Below are 19,349 nucleotides of genomic sequence, written 5' to 3' on the forward strand. Positions count from 1 at the left end.
TCAATAGATAAAATTACTATTAGTTCGTTTTCCCCGTTTTGCGTGTCTAGCACGGTTATCCGTTTTTACGTTTCAAAAATGAGTTTGGTCACACACGACCCGAAAATAGTTGTTGACTGATAATTTTAATTAAAGTTGTGAAATTAGAGCTCGGTTTAGACGCCCCGATTGGCCGCGGGACCCGTTTCCGTCTTTAGTACACCGGAAACTGTTAAATCGGATAAAATTACTCAAATCATCCGAATTATTTTCGGATGATTTATTTTTACCTGTTTAACTCAATTATATGAAAATAGTTCATTTTTTGGGTTTTTATACACCAGTCAGCTCGTTTAAGCGAACTTTACCGGTTTACGCGTTTTAAACTTTAAAAGTTTGTTTTTATTTTCTTTTTAGCACGAATAATTATCCGTTTAATCTCCGATCTTGAAATTTTGCACAAATCACTTTTTGACAGTGGGGAATTTTATAAAAATATTTCCAGAATTAATTTTTATATTTAAAATTTATTTATCTATTTTTAAACACTAAATATGTCGTAAATACCAAACGACCTTAGAAAAATCCCAAACTTTTTCTGGAAGACCCCTGCCATCCACATAGTCCCCTGTAATTTTTCCAGAACCAAAATCTCTTTTTACATGCCATTTTCACTAAAACCGAGCTAGAAAACCGTAGAACTCGTTTAACAGAAAAGCCTACTTAGACTTCTCCAACGGACCTAAATTTTTGTGTGTGACTTTTACATGTTATAAGAAGCTTATCTGGAATTTTCCAGAATTTTTGATGATATATAACTATTTTTCACCATTTTTAGCCAAAACCGAGCATTAAATTCACCAAATATTCATCCTTTGTCCAAAAATTAACAAATTTTCACAGATCTTATATTTTCATGTGTAGATAATCTCTGTGAAATTTCGTAGCCTAACTCTAAATGTACCACAATCTGTCCAAAACACATACAACATACAAAAACCGAACTACCTTATGTTTTTAGCTTCAAATCGCAAGGAACTTGCTTTCTAGCCTTGGTTAACAACTAGATACAACACCTACAAGCACAATAAACCACACCAAGCAAGTTACACCCACAATCAAGCCATTTCTTTCATGGTTTCGGTTATGATTTAAAAACAAAGATTTAAACCGTAAAAATTCGTTTTTGGTTCGTTTAACTCCTTTCTTGGACCAAGATCCCTTGTATAACCCGTATACATCACTTGATCATGCAAGAATCGGTTTTCATCTTTGAAACATCATTTTCTTGCAAATAAACTCAAGAAACGAAGATGGAAACGTAAATAACTCGATCTTTACCTTGTTTTTCTTGCTAAAATCTCGGGTTTTTAGATCATCATGTGGAGAGAAAAGTGGGATCTTGCTATGGTTGTTATAAAAAAGAAATGAGAGGCAAGGGGTTTTCACCCCAAGCCGATCGGTCAAGGAGGGGAGGTGGGGTGGGACCCACCTTTCCATTTCTAGCCACTCATTTGGATTTTGGAAATCCGGATAATGTTTTGGATAATCTGGTTCAGTTCGTTTTTCGGTTAAATGTTTAATTCGGCTTAAAACGAGGCTAAAACTGTCGTTTTCGTCTTAAAAATGAAATTTATATAAAACCGATTTAAAAACTTTAAAAACTTAAACCATGACATTTATTAACTTAAAACATCATATTATTAATAACTGCGCATCTTTTTCGGCTTGATCGATCGTCTCTTGCTCGGTTTGGTATTAAAGGTTTCGTTTAACGTACCGACGTACCATTAAATAGAAAATTCTTTTTCTGTGCTTTAATTCACTTATCCCGAAGCTTTAATACTTCGTAAATATCACCAAATATCATATATCTCATCTATAATGTAATCCTCGATTCGTTCGGGCTTCAATAACCGTTAATCGGTTAATCGTATTTCCAATACGATTAACTGTATAATCGAGTATAATTCGTACTGTGAATCATACATACTCGTATAAACGCATTATAATTCATATATTCATTATTAAATAACACATAAATAGTATATACCGGTTAGGGTATACCTGATTTTGCCGGAATCGTTACATTCTCCCCCCGTAAAAAGAAATTTCGTCCTCGAAATTTTACGCGACGACTACTTCCTTTTGAGGGAATAGATAGGGGTATTTCTTCCGGAATTCGTCCTTTCGTTCCCATGTATATTCTGGGCCTCGTTGCGAATTCCATCTAACTTTGACCAACGAAATCTTATTGTAAGTTGCTTGATTTTCCCGTCTACTATTTCTATGGGTTCCTCTACGAAATTGAGATTATCACTTATTTGGACACCCTCTAAAGGTAACACCGACGTCTCATCCGCCAGACATCTTTTCAAGTTCGATACGTGAAACACGTTGTGAACTGCACTCAGTTCATCGGGTAGTTCTAATCGGTATGCTACGGAACCAATTTTTGCAGTAATATTGAATGGTCCAATATATCTCGGGGCTAACTTCCCCGTCTTTCCAAATCTGACTACACCCTTCCAAGGTGATACCTTCAAATACACTTTATCACCTTTCTCAAACGACAACGGTTTTCTACGGGTATCGGCATAACTCTTCTGCCGATCCCGCGCGGCCTTCAGATTGTTCCTAATTTCAAGGATTTTGCTGGTCGTTTCCTGGACTAGGTCTGATCTAATAACCTGGGTGTCGCCAACTTCAGTCCAACAGAGTGGTGATCGGCACTTCCGACCATACAATGCTTCGTAAGGCGCTGCCTTTATACTGCTATGGTAACTGTTATTATAGGAAAATTCAACGAGTGGGAGATGTTGATCCCAATTTCCTTTAAAATCCAGTATGCATGCACGGAGCAAATCCTCCAGGGTTTGGATGGTCCTCTCAGACTGACCATCGGTCTGAGGGTGGTCAGCTGTGCTTAGATCAAAGCGCGTTCCCAGCGCTTCTTGCACAGCTTGCCAAAGATTGGAGGTGAAATGGCTATCCCGATCGGAGATGATTGAGATGGGTATCCCATGACGAGACACAATTTCATTTATATAAATCTGCGCAAGTCTCTCAGTGTTATAATTATTCCTAATCGGGATAAAATGTGCCGATTTGGTTAATCGATCCACGATTACCCAAATTGCATCATGTCCTCGGGACGTCTTAGGGAGATGTGTCACAAAATCCATCGTGATCTGCTCCCACTTCCATTCGGGAATTTCCGGTTGTTGTAACGTCCCCGAGGGTTTCTGGTGCTCCGCCTTAACTCTCGCACAAGTCGTACACTTACCGACATACGTTGCTATATCCTTTTTCATACCCGGCCACCAGTAGAACTCCTTCACATACTTGTACATCTTATCCGATCCCGGATGTATGGAATATTTCGATCTATGCGCTTCGTCCATGATTAATTCACGAAGGTCATGGAGGGTCAGGATCCAAACCTGATTTTTGAAATAGAGAATTTCGTCCACGCACTGTTCGAAATTCCTCTCATTGCCGTAAAGTCCCTCATTTTCCAATTGTTCCTCTTTCAACGCCTCACGTTGAGCGACTCGAATCTGGTCCGAAAGGTTCGACTGGACTATCATCCCCAGCACTCGCACTCGCAATGGCTTAACCCGATCTTTCCTACTCAAGGCATCGGCTACGACGTCAGCCTTGCCGGGGTGATAACGGATGTCACAGTCATAATCGCTTAACAACTCGACCCATCTTCGTTGCCTCATATTCAGTTCTTTCTGATCGAATATGTGCTGCAAAATTTTATGATCTGTGAAGATGGTGCACTTCGTACCGTAGAGATAATGTCTCCAGATTTTAAGTGCGAAGATAACCGCTCCCAGTTCTAAGTCATGAGTAGTGTAATTTTTCTCGTGTACTTTTAACTGTCGGGAAGCATAGGCTATAACCTTATTATTCTGCATCAACACGCATCCTAACCCTCTACGCGATGCGTCACAATACGCGACAAAACCATCGTCTCCATCGGGGAGACTTAAAATCGGCGCTTGACACAATTTTTGCTTTAACGTTTGAAACGCCGTTTCTTGCTCTTCTCCCCATTCATACTTTCGATCCTTTTTAGTCAGGAGAGTTAAAGGTTGGGCGATGCTGGAAAAGTTCTCTATAAATCGACGATAATATCCAGCTAAGCCTAAGAATTGGCGGATTTCCTTTGGTGATTTAGGCGCTTGCCAATTCTTAATTGCTTCAACCTTACTCGGATCAACGTGTATTCCTTGATGGTTTACGACGTGACCGAGGAATTGCACTTCTTGTAACTAGAAGTTACACTTGGAGAATTTTGCATACAACTTCTCCTGATTCAGAAGCTCTAAAATTATTCTTAAGTGTTGTTCGTGCTCTTCTTTACTTTTCGAGTAAATCAAAATATCGTCAATAAACACGATGACGAATTTGTCGAGATAGGGTTTACAGACTCGATTCATGAGGTCCATGAACACTGCCGGCGCATTTGTTAGTCCGAAAGGCATAACTAAAAACTCGTAATGGCCGTAGCGAGTCCGGAATGCGGTTTTTGGGATATCTTCTTCCTGAATTCTAACCTGATGGTATCCCGATCTAAGATCGATTTTTGAGAAATATCTCGCACGTTGCAGCTGGTCAAACAGATCATCAATTCGGGGAAGAGGGTACCTATTTTTGATTGTTAACTTGTTCAACTCCCTGTAATCAATGCACATTCTAAGGCTCCCGTCCTTCTTTTTCACGAATAATACAGGTGCACCCCACGGGGAATGACTAGGACGTATAAATCTTTTATCCAACAATTCTTGCAACTGATTGGATAATTCTTGCATCTCGGACGGTGCAAGTCGGTAGGGTGCTTTAGCGACAGGGCCAGCTTGATGTATTAAATCGATTCTGAATTCGACCTGTCGGGTTGCCGGTAATACAGGAATTTCTTCTGGGAAAACTTGTGGAAATTCGCGTACCACCGGGATATCATCCACCCGTTTCTCCTCAGAATCTATGGCCGTCAAGCTCGCTAGATACGCCACGCATCCCTGGCGTATATATTTTAACACCTTGAGGTGGGATATAAATAGTATCATTGTGCCCGACTTCTCTCCTTGCACTAACACCTCTTCGTCATCCGACACCCGGATCTTGACGATTTTCTTTTCACAGTTTATTTCCACTTTGTTACGTGCTAACCAATCCATTCCCACTATCACGTTAAAACTACCTAATTCTACCGGTAATAAGTCAATCAGGAAGGATTGGTCGTTCAGAATTAAAGGGCAATTCCGAACTATCTGATTAACTATCATGGTTTTACCGTTAGCGACTTCTACGGTATAAGGTTCTATGGTTTCACTAATCGGAAGGTTTGCTATCGATAGGAACTGAACGGAGACAAAACATCTATCGGCGCCCGTATCAAATATTACAGAAGCGTAATGATCAGAGACGAGGAATGTACCTGTCACTACGCTGGGGTCCTGGCGTGCTTCGTTCGCCCCCATCACAAATGCTCGGCCTCTCGCCGGATTGGACGACGATGCCTGACCCACGGTTTGCCTCCCATTTCCTCCCTGGTTCAGTTTCGGACAGTATCTCTTGAAGTGATCTGTGCTGCCGCATTCAAAGCAAGCAAGGCTGGTGGTCATCATTTGGTTTCCTTGTGGGTTTTGTTGTCGGGTTGGTTGGGTCCTAGGTGGCTGCGCACGGATAGGTTGCGGTTGTCGGTTCAGATTGTTTAGGTTTGTCCTACAACTCGGTGCGTAGTGCCCATTCCTGCCACACCGGTGGCACACTACCCCCTTGCACTCGCCACCATGCTGGTAACCGCATTTCCCACACTTAGGGAACGTCCTTTTCTGCGATTCCTGCCTTCCGCCTGAACTAGTCATGGCGTAGTTCTGGGCAGCGGGCCTAGCACGTTTATTTTGCTGCTTCTCCTGGATCCTATTGTCATACGTACCTCGCTTTCCCCCAGCGGATTCTCCTGCCACCTTCAGTGACCCACTCCTCACGAAATCATATGTGACGATACCAGCTTGCGTCACCGTACCCTCAAACGTCTTGTGTCCCCCAGAGTTGACTATACTCCTTACTACTGGAGTTAGTCCCCATATATAGCGCTCAACCCTCTTTGACTATGGGGTGACCAACCATGGCACCAATCGCGACAATTCATTAAATCGGTTCGTATAACCCAAGTGGTCTGCCCCCTGCATCTCCAGGTTCCACGATTCGTTTTCTAACTTCTGCAGTTCGTTTTTCGGGCAGAAATGTTCCAGTACAAGGGCCTTGAGCTCTGCCCAGGTCATGCGGTTTGTCGCTGCCTGACCGCGAGTTTGCACTACTGTGTTCCACCATGTCAAGGCATGGTCCGTGAACGTGTAGGTAGCATACTTAACAACGTAATCCTCAGGGCAGTTGCTGATGTTCACAACAGACTCTATTTTCTCAATCCACTTAACCAACCATTTGGTCCCTCAGACCCGCTAAATTCTAGGGGCTTGCACAACATAAAATCTTTAATTGAACATCCCTTTGTTGCAGGAGTCGGTTCAGTGCGGTTCGTTTCTACACTAGGTATAGGGCCATTACTGTCTGTAACGACCACCTAGGCGGTGCGTCATTACTCGGAATCGGGTTACCGTTCGGTGGAGGGTTAACATTTTTTTCTCCATCATTATCGGTGGTCGTTTGATTGCTCGCAGGGTCTGGATTGGTCGTATTGTTAATACTGGCGGCGATGCGCGATACTATATCGGGTATCGCCGCCTCTAACTGTCGAGCAATCAGACGGTCCACATCCACTTCTGACATTCGAGCTGACCGTTTTGGTGCCATTCTACACAACATTAAGAAAGATACATATATTTAATACAAATTCCAATCTCGAAACACAACACACATTCCATCGATTAATAAACATTAGTACATATTACATAAACATCATCCCATAGATTAAGTTTTCATACATCGGTCCTACATCGGCATCATTTCGACATAACCCGCTATGGGCCAGTGCTTGAATGATACACCAAAAGTATCTACAATGATATCCCCAAAAGAGACCCCCTATGGGTTAGTGGCTGTACTATAACTACCTAAGATTCACTCTATGTTAGCATCGCCACTAACTGCTTACACAGAGTATCAAAAAGCGGAGCCTGACTACTACCACCCTAACATAACTAAACATGGTGGTATACCAACCACACCAACACTGCCACCATCGCCACCAGCACCGCCAGCAAACCCCGGATCCGTGTCTCCATCCGGTCAATCATCCACTGGGAGTATGCGCCCTCCCTCCTCAGCTGGCCAATCGCGTACTGGCTGTCCAGTACGCAGTCCGCCAAGTGTCTCCTCCTCTGGATCCCCACCGTCAAGGCGATGGTGTGCTCAACCACCTGCTCGGTGAGCACTCGGAGCCATGCAGCCTCGGAGGAGGGACGCTCATCCCTCTCCAGCCTAGGGGTACCCCACACGGGTGGAGGCACAGGCTCGGGCTGGGGGCGGGAGGACTCGCCCCTGTGGAAAGTAGGTCTGGGTGGGGTAGAGGTAGGTGGGACATAGGGGACACTGATCCGCGCCGTGAGGCGGGATCCGGGTCTGGGAGGGGTAGGGGTGGCCTGTGGTGCGGGTGGGGTGGGGGATCTGGCAACCCTAGTAGGGGAGGACAGACTAGTACTCCTACGGCTAGTCTCACTAGGCTCAGTGCTGGATACTAGACGTAAGCTCCTAGAGTTCCCGGAACTGGCCTCCTCCGGGTCCTCTTCCACTGACAGACTTCGTGATCTCGACATCCTTACCTGTACACAAGTTAGCAAACATATAGTTCCTTCCATAATGTAAATCACAATTAATATACACATACTTATACAACTTTGTCACATAAAAATATTATCATATACTTACACATATGTTGCCGATTTTACCTATTAATGTTCCCCGTGACTTCCCCTGAATTCCCTCGTGCGAACAAGTCTGTTATTATGTTCCGGACCATAATAACTCACTTGTCCATCCAAGTTCATCCAGATCTCGTCACTATAAATTATTAGTTGATATTCAGATCCTATAATACTTGAGCTACTGGTTATATTTTAGGTATCTTTTAAAGACATCCTAATTCTTTATAACCAATGGCTCTGATACCAAGTTCTGTAACACCCCGTAACCGCAGCGGAAACGTAAACGGGATGCAACAGACACGTCTGATATCAACAGCATTGCTTATAAAGAAAACACCACTACATTAATTTACACCATATTACATTGTTCCGAGTTTAGTTACCGTCTAGGCGTTAACACATCAGTTTTACCAACAGTACATTAACATATTTAATACAAAACGATCATTAAGCTTCCACATAAAGCACGCATCGTCAAGCATGTAGCAATTATTCCAGTTTGTGGGTACCTAGAAAGCATGTAAAGAAAACGGGTCAACTACGAATAGTTGGTGAGTTTCACTAATTTAAATAAACAGTGACAAATCATTATAATGATCATATATTAGCGATGTAATTATGCTGAGCCCACAAGTGAAACCTCTGACTATCCACATACAACCCCGTGGCATACTCCGCCCACGGACCTGCCCCAAACCGCTATGCCTAACATTACATAGCAAAGATATATAACAACAAAATAGACATGTGCAACTGGCTGGGAAACATCAGCAAATCCATGCCGGACCAGTTGGGTTTGTCAGACCAATAGTACTATTCACACTCTACCGGCTTTTAGCTAATCACTCGTGTTGCGGGGCCTTACAATGTTAGTAACTCAGACAATTACCATCTTAGTACATTTCCGTACGATTCCCGTACAATAAAATATATAAATACACTCAAATCCATGCTTTCAGTATGTACTTAAACATTTCAATAGTAACATGCTTTCCGCCCCGAGAAAATATTTAAAAACAATTCAGAAAAAGGGGCTCGTGAAACTCACCTTATCGCAAGCAAGCAGGCAACACAGTACGTGAGCTACTAGTCCGGATCTGTAATACGATCCCTAAGTTCGTTACTATACAATCACAATTAATACAACTTTAACCGTGTTAACCGGTACATCTGGGGGCACTGTTAACCAAGTACTGTAACCGTTCCGGGGGCAATGTTAACCCATAAACACTTCTCCGGACTCAGATCGTGATATCATTTAGAGTTCAATAGTTAAAATTACTATTAGTTCGTTTTCCCCGTTTTGCGTGTCTAGCACGGTTATCCGTTTTTACGTTTCAAAAATGAGTTTGGTCACACACGACCCGAAAATAGTTGTTGACTGATAATTTTAATTAAAGTTGTGAAATTAGAGCTCGGTTTAGACACCCCGATTGGCCGCGGGACCCGTTTCCGTCTTTAGTGCACCGGAAACTGTTTAATCGGATAAATTTACTCAAATCATCCGAATTATTTTCGGATGATTTATTTTTACCTGTTTAACTCAATTATATGAAAATAGTTCATTTTTAGGGTTTTTATACACCAGTCAGCTCGTTTAAGCGAACTTTACCGGTTTACGCGTTTTAAACTTTAAAAGTTTGTTTTTATTTTCTTTTTAGCACGAATAATTATCCGTTTAATCTTCGATCTTGAAATTTTGCACAAATCACTTTTTGACAGTGGGGAATTTTATAAAAATATTTCCAGAATTAATTTTTATATTTAAAATTTATATATCTATTTTTAAACACCATTTAAACACTAAATATGTCGTAAATACCAAACGACCTTAGAAAAATCCCAAACTTTTCCTGGATGACCCCTGCCATCCACATAGTCCCCTGTAATTTTTCCAGAACCAAAATCTCTTTTTACATGCCATTTTCACTAAAACCGAGCTAGAAAACCGTAGAACTCGTTTAACCGAAAAGCCTACTTAGACTTCTCCAACGGACCTAAATTTTTGTGTGTGACTTTTACATGTTATAAGAAGCTTATCTGGAATTTTCCAGAATTTTGGATGATATATAACTATTTTTCACCATTTTTAGCCAAAACCGAGCATTAAATTCACCAAATATTCATCCTTGGTCCAAAAATTACCAAATTTTCACAGATCTTATATTTTCATGTGTAGATCATCTCTGTGAAATTTCGTAGTCTAACTCTAAACGTACCACAATCTATCCAAAACACATACAACATACAAAAACCGAACTACCTTATGTTTTTAGCTTCAAATCGCAAGGATCTTGCTTTCTAGCCTTGGTTAACAACTAGATACAACACCTACAAGCACAATAAACCACACCAAGCAAGTTACACCCACAATCAAGCCATTTCTTTCATGGTTTCGGTTATGATTTAAAAACAAAGATTTAAACCGTAAAAATTCGTTTTTGGTTCGTTTAACTCCTTTCTTGGACCAAGATCCCTTGTATAACCCGTATACATCACTTGATCATGCAAGAATCGGTTTTCATCTTTGAAATATCATTTTCTTGCAAATAAACTCTAGAATCGAAGATGGAAACGTAAATAACTCGATCTTTACCTTGTTTTTCTTGCTACAATCTCGGGTTTTTAGATCATCATGTGGAGAGAAAAGTGGGATCTTGCTATGGTTGTTATAAAAAAGAAATGAGAGGCAAGGGGTTTTCACCCCAAGCCGATCGGTCAAGGAGGGGAGGTGGGGTGGGACCCACCTTTCCATTTCTAGCCACTCATTTGGATTTTGGAAATCCGGATAATGTTTTGGATAATCTGGTTCAGTTCGTTTTTCGGTTAATTGTTTAATTCGGCTTAAAACGAGGCTAAAACCGTCGTTTTCGTCTTAAAAATGAAATTTATATAAAACCGATTTAAAAACTTTAAAAACTTAAACCATGACATTTATTAACTTAAAACATCATATTATAAATAATTGCGCATCTTTTTCGGCTTGATCGATCGTCTCTTGCTCGGTTTGGTATTAAAGGTTTCGTTTAACGTACCGACGTACCATTAAATCGAAAATTCTTTTTCTGTGCTTTAATTCACTTATCCCGAAGCTTTAATACTTCGTAAACATCACCAAATATCATATATCTCATCTATAATGTAATCCTCGATTCGTTCGGGCTTCAATAACCGTTAATCGGTTAATCGTATTTCCAATACGATTAACTGTATAATCGAGTATAATTCGTACTGTGAATCATACATACTCGTATAAACGCATTATAATTCATATATTCATTATTAAATAACACATAAATAGTATATACCGGTTAGGGTATACCTGATTTTGCCGGAATCGTTACAGTATTCAAATTATATATATAACAAATAGTGTTTATTTATTTTAAATTTACTGACAGTTGATATTATTTATTCAGACTTATGGCTGATAATATGGAACAAGATCCGCCTGTTGATGCACCACAACAAGTTCAGGATGCACAACAAGTTCAAGATGCTGATCAACCATCTGAGGAAGTACCTTTACTTCCTTATGACCCTCGGCATAATGTGTGTGCATTCGTTGATACAAACTTTCCTGATGAGGATGTCTATGGTGGTATGCTGGCATTTATACGCCGTTCTCGTATCCATTACGCTGTTACTGCTAATCCGAATATTAGATTCAGCATCGTTCGTCAATGATGGAACACTGCCCAATATGTGGAAGTTGAGGATCATATTGCTGCTATGGTTAATAACAAACCAGTTGTTGTCTCAGCTGAAACAGTTCGAAGAGTGTTACAATTTGATGATACCATTGATGATCCCAGTGAATATGATAAAGAACTGATCAAGGGACTGTTTAGACGATTGTTTTATGCTAGCAGTCTTACTGCGTCTATGTATAACAAGGCATACTTGTGTCCCCAATACAAGTATTTACTTCATGTTCTTATTCACTGCCTTGGTGGACGTAAGATGGGTTTGACGAATTCCGCGCTGCATTACAATCGGCATTTGTTGCACTTGTTCTGAACAAACGTTACAATTTTTTTAAAATGATCTTTGATCAAATGAAAGAAAATTGTATTCCTGGAAAACGACGCGTGAAGTTCTTGATGTATCCGCGTTTCATCCAATTGTTTGTCAACGATGCTATCAGGGATTTGGTGCTTGATCCGAATGATGTGAATGATAAGTATATTCTGGACAACATGAAGGCAGACACCATGAGAAGATTGAAACTGTACCGTCAATCTCCTCCCCCCAAATTCAAGAGATTGATTGGTCATCCTGCAAATCCTGATTATGTATGTCCTCCCGAGGATCGCTGGATCCATGATGACTCGCATTCCGAGCGTGAGGGAGGAGAAGGTGGGAACAATGATGGTGATGATGGAGGTGATGGTGGTAATGGTGATGCAGCTCTTCGAGAACAACAAACTACAGTTGAAGCTGCATTAGCTGCTACTATTGCTGCTCAACGAGAACGTAAACGAAAGGGTAAAGGGCTAGCAATTGAAATTTCATCAAAGCGTCGAGTGTCGGCTGGAGCTGGCATCTCGTTTGGAGTTCAACCTCCAAGGTCGCCCACTCCTCAACGCCCGACGGTGCCGCTTACTACTAGCACCCCGGAGCTTACTCTGACGACTACGCTTACGTCGGATCCACAACTTGGTATGATTCCTCAATCTGTCTTATCTCTTATACCAAGACCGAATACTGCCATTTCAGTGATTCCTCCTACACCAACGATGATGCGTCCACCAGATATTTCATTTTTGAGGCTCAGTCGACCAATGGGTCCATTTCAGCCAGTTCCTCCTTCTTTTGCTGCTTCACCACACGATCAGCAGATGAGTATGGTATTGAGTCTCTTGCATTTGTATGAAAATCAAATGTCTGCTGATCGTATGAATCAAGAACGTATGATGGAGAATCAGAAGAAGCTGCTCAACTACGTTTCTTACTTTCAGAAAGAAACAAAGACCCTTCGTGAGATTGTTGAGTCTCAGGGGTGAAAATCAAGGAACAAGAGGAGGTTATTCTGCAACTTACATGAAAAGATGACGCGCTGAAAAAGCTTAAGAATGATGATGAGGATCCGGATGAGTATGGTGCTGGTGGTGAGACTAAACAAACTCAAGACCCAGCTTCTGGTGCGGGTACGAGTTCTGTTGATGATTCGAGCAAGCAGGTCATTTTTTATCATGACTATTCGGCTGCAAAACCAATTGAGATGATTGAGGCCAATACGGTTATTTTTATTGATGGTGAGGGGATGGTTAGAAGTATGGTGAATGTCGATGAGATAGATGTGGGGCAGTTTGTGGAAAAGTCGCCGACACGAGAGCAGATTGCTATCTTGCTTGGTCTGAATGAAGACGAGATGACCATGTTAGAAACTGAACCTGATGTTGAGGTAATTAATGATGATGAGTTCTTAAATGATCCTACGGTTGAGATGAGTACGGGATTTATTTATGAGAATGAGGAGGTCGAGGTGGAGTATGTGACTGTTGAGGAGTATCCTGACTTGTTTCAACACACAAACGTTGATCAAGGAGCTCCTGTATTTAATGAGAAAACTGTAAAAGAAGCAGAAGATCATCTTGAGAAGACGTCCAAAGGGAAGAAGGTCGCTGATACAAGATTTGACTCGCTTGAGAATCCAACTGATGATGACATTGCTAGATGGTTTAGTCATAAGCAAGTTGGTAAAATTATTGATGCATTTCGATACGTGGATCAGGAACAGAAAGAAGAGCTGCTGCACGAGCCAAAGCTAACCAGAAGACTACATTCAAGGCCGTGTCGAAAGTCCAAGGTGATATTGTTTCTTGGCTTTTTGATTCTGATCTAAAAGTATGTATTGTCAAATGGGAGAAAGGCGTTCAGTACTATGAAAGGATGTCTGATGTTCTCTCATTACCGAGATGGGATGTACGTACTCTGGCGTATCATCCCTTTATTAATCGTGGCGGGAATCATCATGCAAAGTGGTTTCACCAACATTTATTGATTGAGGTCAACCACGGTTTTAAATTTTTTAAGCCACAGATTCCAATCCGCAAGCGTCTCGATGAGATCGACCCAAGGATAGGTTGGAAAAATTTGCTACTTAAAGTAAAGCCCCCGAAGACAATGAAGCGTGTGCCGGTAAAGCTTATGAATCAACACATTCATTTATCTTTCAACCGCTGGTACTACGACAATCGTACTGGCGAGGCCGTCATTGTCCTGGTAAAGGATTGAAGACCGAGCTGATCAAGATCATCGATCCGATGTGGCTGGTTAACTTAACCGAGACTGACAACAACATGCTACACAAGAATAAGATATTGTTCGAGCGCAATGAAGATAATGATCTGGTTATGCAGTTCCAACGCGTTGTGCGCGTATGTTATGAGAACAGAATTCATTGTTGCAGAGACTGGCAGTCTAAGCGTTTCAAGTAAAGTAAAGTAAAGTAAAGACAAAGACAAAGAGCTCAAGACTAGGGGGTGTCTGTTAGTGCACGGTTTTGCGTCTCGAGTCTTTGTATTTATGGTTAACGTATTTGTCATTTTGTTTAATGTAATAAACAATTATTTTATCTTGTAGTTCGTTAATGTAATGTCTAGTTCTCTAAGGATGTTTAGCGAACTAGATCTTCGTTATATCACTCCTGATTCGTTAAGGATGTTTAAAGAATCAGGGAGTGATTCGTTAAGTTTATTTCATTAAATGTATGTAATGAAGTAGACTCTAGTTCGTTATGGAATGTTAACGAACTAGGTCTATCTTCTACATATAGTGAACACTGTTCACTGTTAATTTAAGTTATAGAGTTTAACTTTAACGAATTATTGTTCAATTCTCTCTCAAGCTTCATCCTCATATTAATATTATTAATCGCCTTCATACAGACAACTAATATATATATATAACATACAATCAAACGTGATTATGAGCTAGATCCATTCTAGGTGAATTATAGATCAGATCTGAGATATGTTTTCTAAGATTAACATAGGTTCAAACATTTCATAAATCTCTACACACTCAAAACACACACATACACCTCCATACCTACGGCCATGAGTAAGAATAAGATCAAAGACCAACAACCTAGCCTAGATTCTTATAAATCTTGGATAAACGAATAAGATACAAAATTAATATTGCATATCAAGCTAGCCGTGACCTAATGAACACATAGAGTTATGTTCATTATCATAAAGGTTATGTTTTTATGAACGGTTAGCCATAAAACTTAAACCTAGAGCAGATCGGGTCTAAATGAGCCATAAAGTTACTAACTTGATGTTTAAAAGGGACTTAACGAACCTAGGGGCATGTACGGCTCGTTTAAGGAACCCTAGATCTAAACTAAGCACGTTTGACTCATAAAGGCTCAAACTTTATAGGTGAACGAGCTAAGTCTTAGCCGGAAATGGCTATGGGAACGTTTACGGGGTAATATAGTATCATAATAAGGGTTTAAAGTTAAGACATACATGTAAAACGATGATAAAGGACCAAGACCGTAGCCCAACAGCCCATTCAATTACAACAAACTACAGCCCGTTCGAATACATGAGGCCAATCGATTACATTCGTCCAATTCGAATACATACATACAATTAGAATACATGAGGCCAGTCGATTACATTGTACACATTCGCATACATGGGCTATATTCGAATACCTTACTATACTCGCATACAAAGATAAATTTGAATACATTGGTTGCATTCAATTACAAAGTTAAACTCGATTACAAGGACACACTCAAATACATCCTTACATTCGATTGTTCAATTACTATGAGAACCCAATTACATTATGATCGATTACACAATGGTTCAATTGTAATGATGAAACTCGAATACATTTGGAGCTATTCGATTACAACTTATAACTCGAATACAATGACCCCATTCAAATACATCCCCAAACTCGCATACATAAGGAACGTTCGAATACAAGGGATACATTCGCATACATTGCTAGAACTCGAATACAATCCTTATGTTCGATTGCCTTGTATCTTTCGAATACAATAAGGATGCCCGATAACAATGAGGACTAGCATACATGAGTGTAACCCGATTACACTGATAAAATCGAATACATGCATGTATTCGATTACGATACAAGGATTTGAATACATGTGTATACCCACAAATATACAACATAATTGAATACACGTAAGGACTTGAATGCATGGGTGATCCGAATACATGGTATGTTAAATGCTTACAGGGACTTTGAAGCCCTTATGGTGAATGCAAGATCTTATTCTAATTGAATAGAAAAGAAATAAAGAAAGAAAAGAATACATTCCATCACAAAAATACTCTAAGTGAATTGTATTAATAAACAAGACCATTAGAATAGACCAGACTTAGCCATTTTGGCTGAAATAGGAATAATATAGTTGGGGCGAGTATTGATACATGTAATTAATGTATAGTCAGCCGAGGTCAGTTAAGGAAGGGAATAACAATAAACGGAGAACGAAACAGGATCCAGGTGAGTTTCTAGCCCCACTTCCTTGTTATGTTTTCGGGGCTGTGTGCATACTCAATGTGAATGTTAATACACTTACCTTAAATGGTAAGTGTATGTCTTAATGATGAATGTGATAGTTATGTTTATATTATGATTACATGCTTGATAGTACGTGAACGATCTTCAGATATTTCACATATTGTTAAGGAAGGTATAGTGTAGTATGTATGATATGAGTTTGTGAAAAGGAAGTATGTATGAATATGGTATGTATGATAATATGAAAGGTATGTATGAATGTGATAATGATAATGATAATGAAAAGTAATGTATGGTTAAAGGGTTGCATACCCTAATAATATATGCGAATGTTACAAGGTTGCTTACCCTAATAATATATGCGAAGGTTAAAGGGTTGCATACCCTAATAATATATGCGAAGGTTAAAGGGTTGCATACCCTAATAATATATGCGAAGGTTAAAGGGTTGCATACCCTAATAATGTATGCGAAGGTTATAGGGCGTAATGCTCTTTAAAACATAATGAATGTTTTAAACGAAGGAATGGAGGCAAGTAAGTATGTTATAAACGAAAGTATGAAGTATGTACAAAAGTAAGTAATTATGAATGTGTGTATGTAGTATTGATTAACTAGAACTCACTCAGTCTAGATGAATTTTAGTATGCATGCAGGTGAGTAGAATGAGGCAGCTGGCTTGAGCAAGGCACATGGCAGGTGAATAAGAGGCTGACATCTGAAGACTCATGATGATTATGTTTAATGTTTTAATTTTGAAAGAAAAGGTGTTTGATTAAGACAAGTTTTATGATTTGTTATGAATGTTTAATGAAAGTTTTATATTCCACGTAAAGTTTTAATTAACTCTGATATTTAGAACTATGTTTATGAGTAAATCCAATGTCCAACGTAGGACACCGGTAACGGGGTTTTACACAACTCTTTAGCACATCCATTGCATAACTTTTCGGAGAACTCCTTAAGGCACCACTTAAACCTTCTTTCATTCTCAGCTCTGCATCAACATGTAGGGTTCATGAGTTATAGCTGTCTAAGGAAGCTTGATCATGAAGTCCATGATGATACATCTCCTTTTTTTCTTTACTAGCCAAGCTGCATATAAGGTTGCCTGATATATCATAATTATATATACTAACCGACTTCCTTTCCAGGCATTTTTTGACATTCATATGGACATTTATAATACCATTTTGTCTTTATCGTTCTAGATGACTTCCCCCTCATGATCATATGACAACATTAATCATTCGTGTTAAGACTCAATTCAAATAAACATAAGTTTAAACCATATCCATGCTTTCCTTGCATGTCTTTCTATCTTTTTCCCTTTGTTTCTTGCATCCTCTTGCTGCATTATTACCGGTTTCAACTTCGTACACTTGTTCTTTCCCATGTAGGCAAAGTATCATGTAATTCCACAACTATCACATACCATGGACTCATCTTCATTTGACTTATACTTAAGGGTTTCACTTTCATTAGTATCTGCCTTCATTGTAATCAAATTCATTCCTTTCGAAACCTCGATGTAAACCGACTATCTATGTCTAACACAATTGACAACGACACTTTATGCCTTGTAAAAATCTTGCTAATAAACTCCTTAACTAACATTTCCGATGAGATAGCCTATCGTATTGATATAAAGTGAGCACCTTTCTTCAAATCGTCCACAATCACCCAGATAGTATCATGGTTTCTAGCTATACACGATAGCTTAGTTATGAAATTTGTGGTGATGCGTTCCTATCTCCATTCTGGTGTTTCTAATGACTGCATTTTCCCATAAGGCTTCTGATGCTCGGCCTTGACTTGCAAGCAAGTTAAGCAGTTACTGACATATTCCACTACGTCATTCTTTATACTTGGCCACAAGTAGTCTCTCTTAATATCTTGATACATCTTGGTGGATCCCGGATGAATCAAGTATCTCGACTTGTGAGCTTCTTCTAAAATTCGGTCTCTAAGACCTCCATGGCAAGGAATCCACATGCGGTCTAATCTAATCTTTACACCATGAGTGTTGTTGATCAACTCACCTTGATGTTCGAAGATTCTCTCTATCTTCATTAGCCTTTCATCTATGAGCACCTCCAATTGCACCTTGATAATTTCTTCGAAGAAATCTAAGTTAATGATCAACTTATAAGACTTCATTGTTGAAATGACTTCCTCATTCTTACGGCTAAGCGCGTCAGCAACCACATTAGCCTTACCCAAATAGTTTTAAATCACAGTCGTAGTCCTTTATCAACTCTAACCATCTCCTCTGCCTCATGTTCAACTCCTTCTGCTCGAAAAAATACTTTAAACTCTTATGATCTGCATAAATAGTACACTTGGAAAACTTAGAATACGATTCCTCTTTCTTCAGCGTCTCCAACACTTCTCTCAAGTGTTTGGCATGCTCGGACTCATTCCTTGAATAAATCAAAACTATCTTCAATAAAGGAAATGACAGATTTGTCCAACATCGGACAACATACCTCATTCTTCATAACCATAAATGCTGCTGGAGCATTCGTCAATCCAAACGACATCACGAGAAACTCGTAGTATCCATATTGATTCCGAAATGATGTTTTAAAGATGTCTTCCTCCTTAACTTTCAACTGATGATCACCATATATGAGATATATTCGGGAGAACCAACTAGCACCTTGAAACTAATCAAAGAAATCGTCATTCTGTGGAAATGAATATATATTATTCTCCATAAGCTTAACCAACTTGCGGTAATCAATACATATTCTCATACTTTTGTCTTTCTTCTTCACGAACAACACCGGTGCACCTTGTGGGGAAACATTTGGAATTAAAACACCTTTATAGAGGAGTTCTTGCAGTTGGGACATTAACCCTTTCGTCTCGGACGGCGCCAAGCGGTAAGGTGCTTTCGCGACGGGTGTGCTCCTGGTATTAACTCTATATGGAGTTCTAGCTCTCGTT

Source organism: Bidens hawaiensis, unplaced genomic scaffold, assembly GCF_021521415.1.
Source record: "Bidens hawaiensis isolate Kalapana, Puna unplaced genomic scaffold, B.hawaiensis_p1.1 tig00006807_1, whole genome shotgun sequence".
NCBI lineage: Eukaryota > Viridiplantae > Streptophyta > Magnoliopsida > Asterales > Asteraceae > Bidens > Bidens hawaiensis.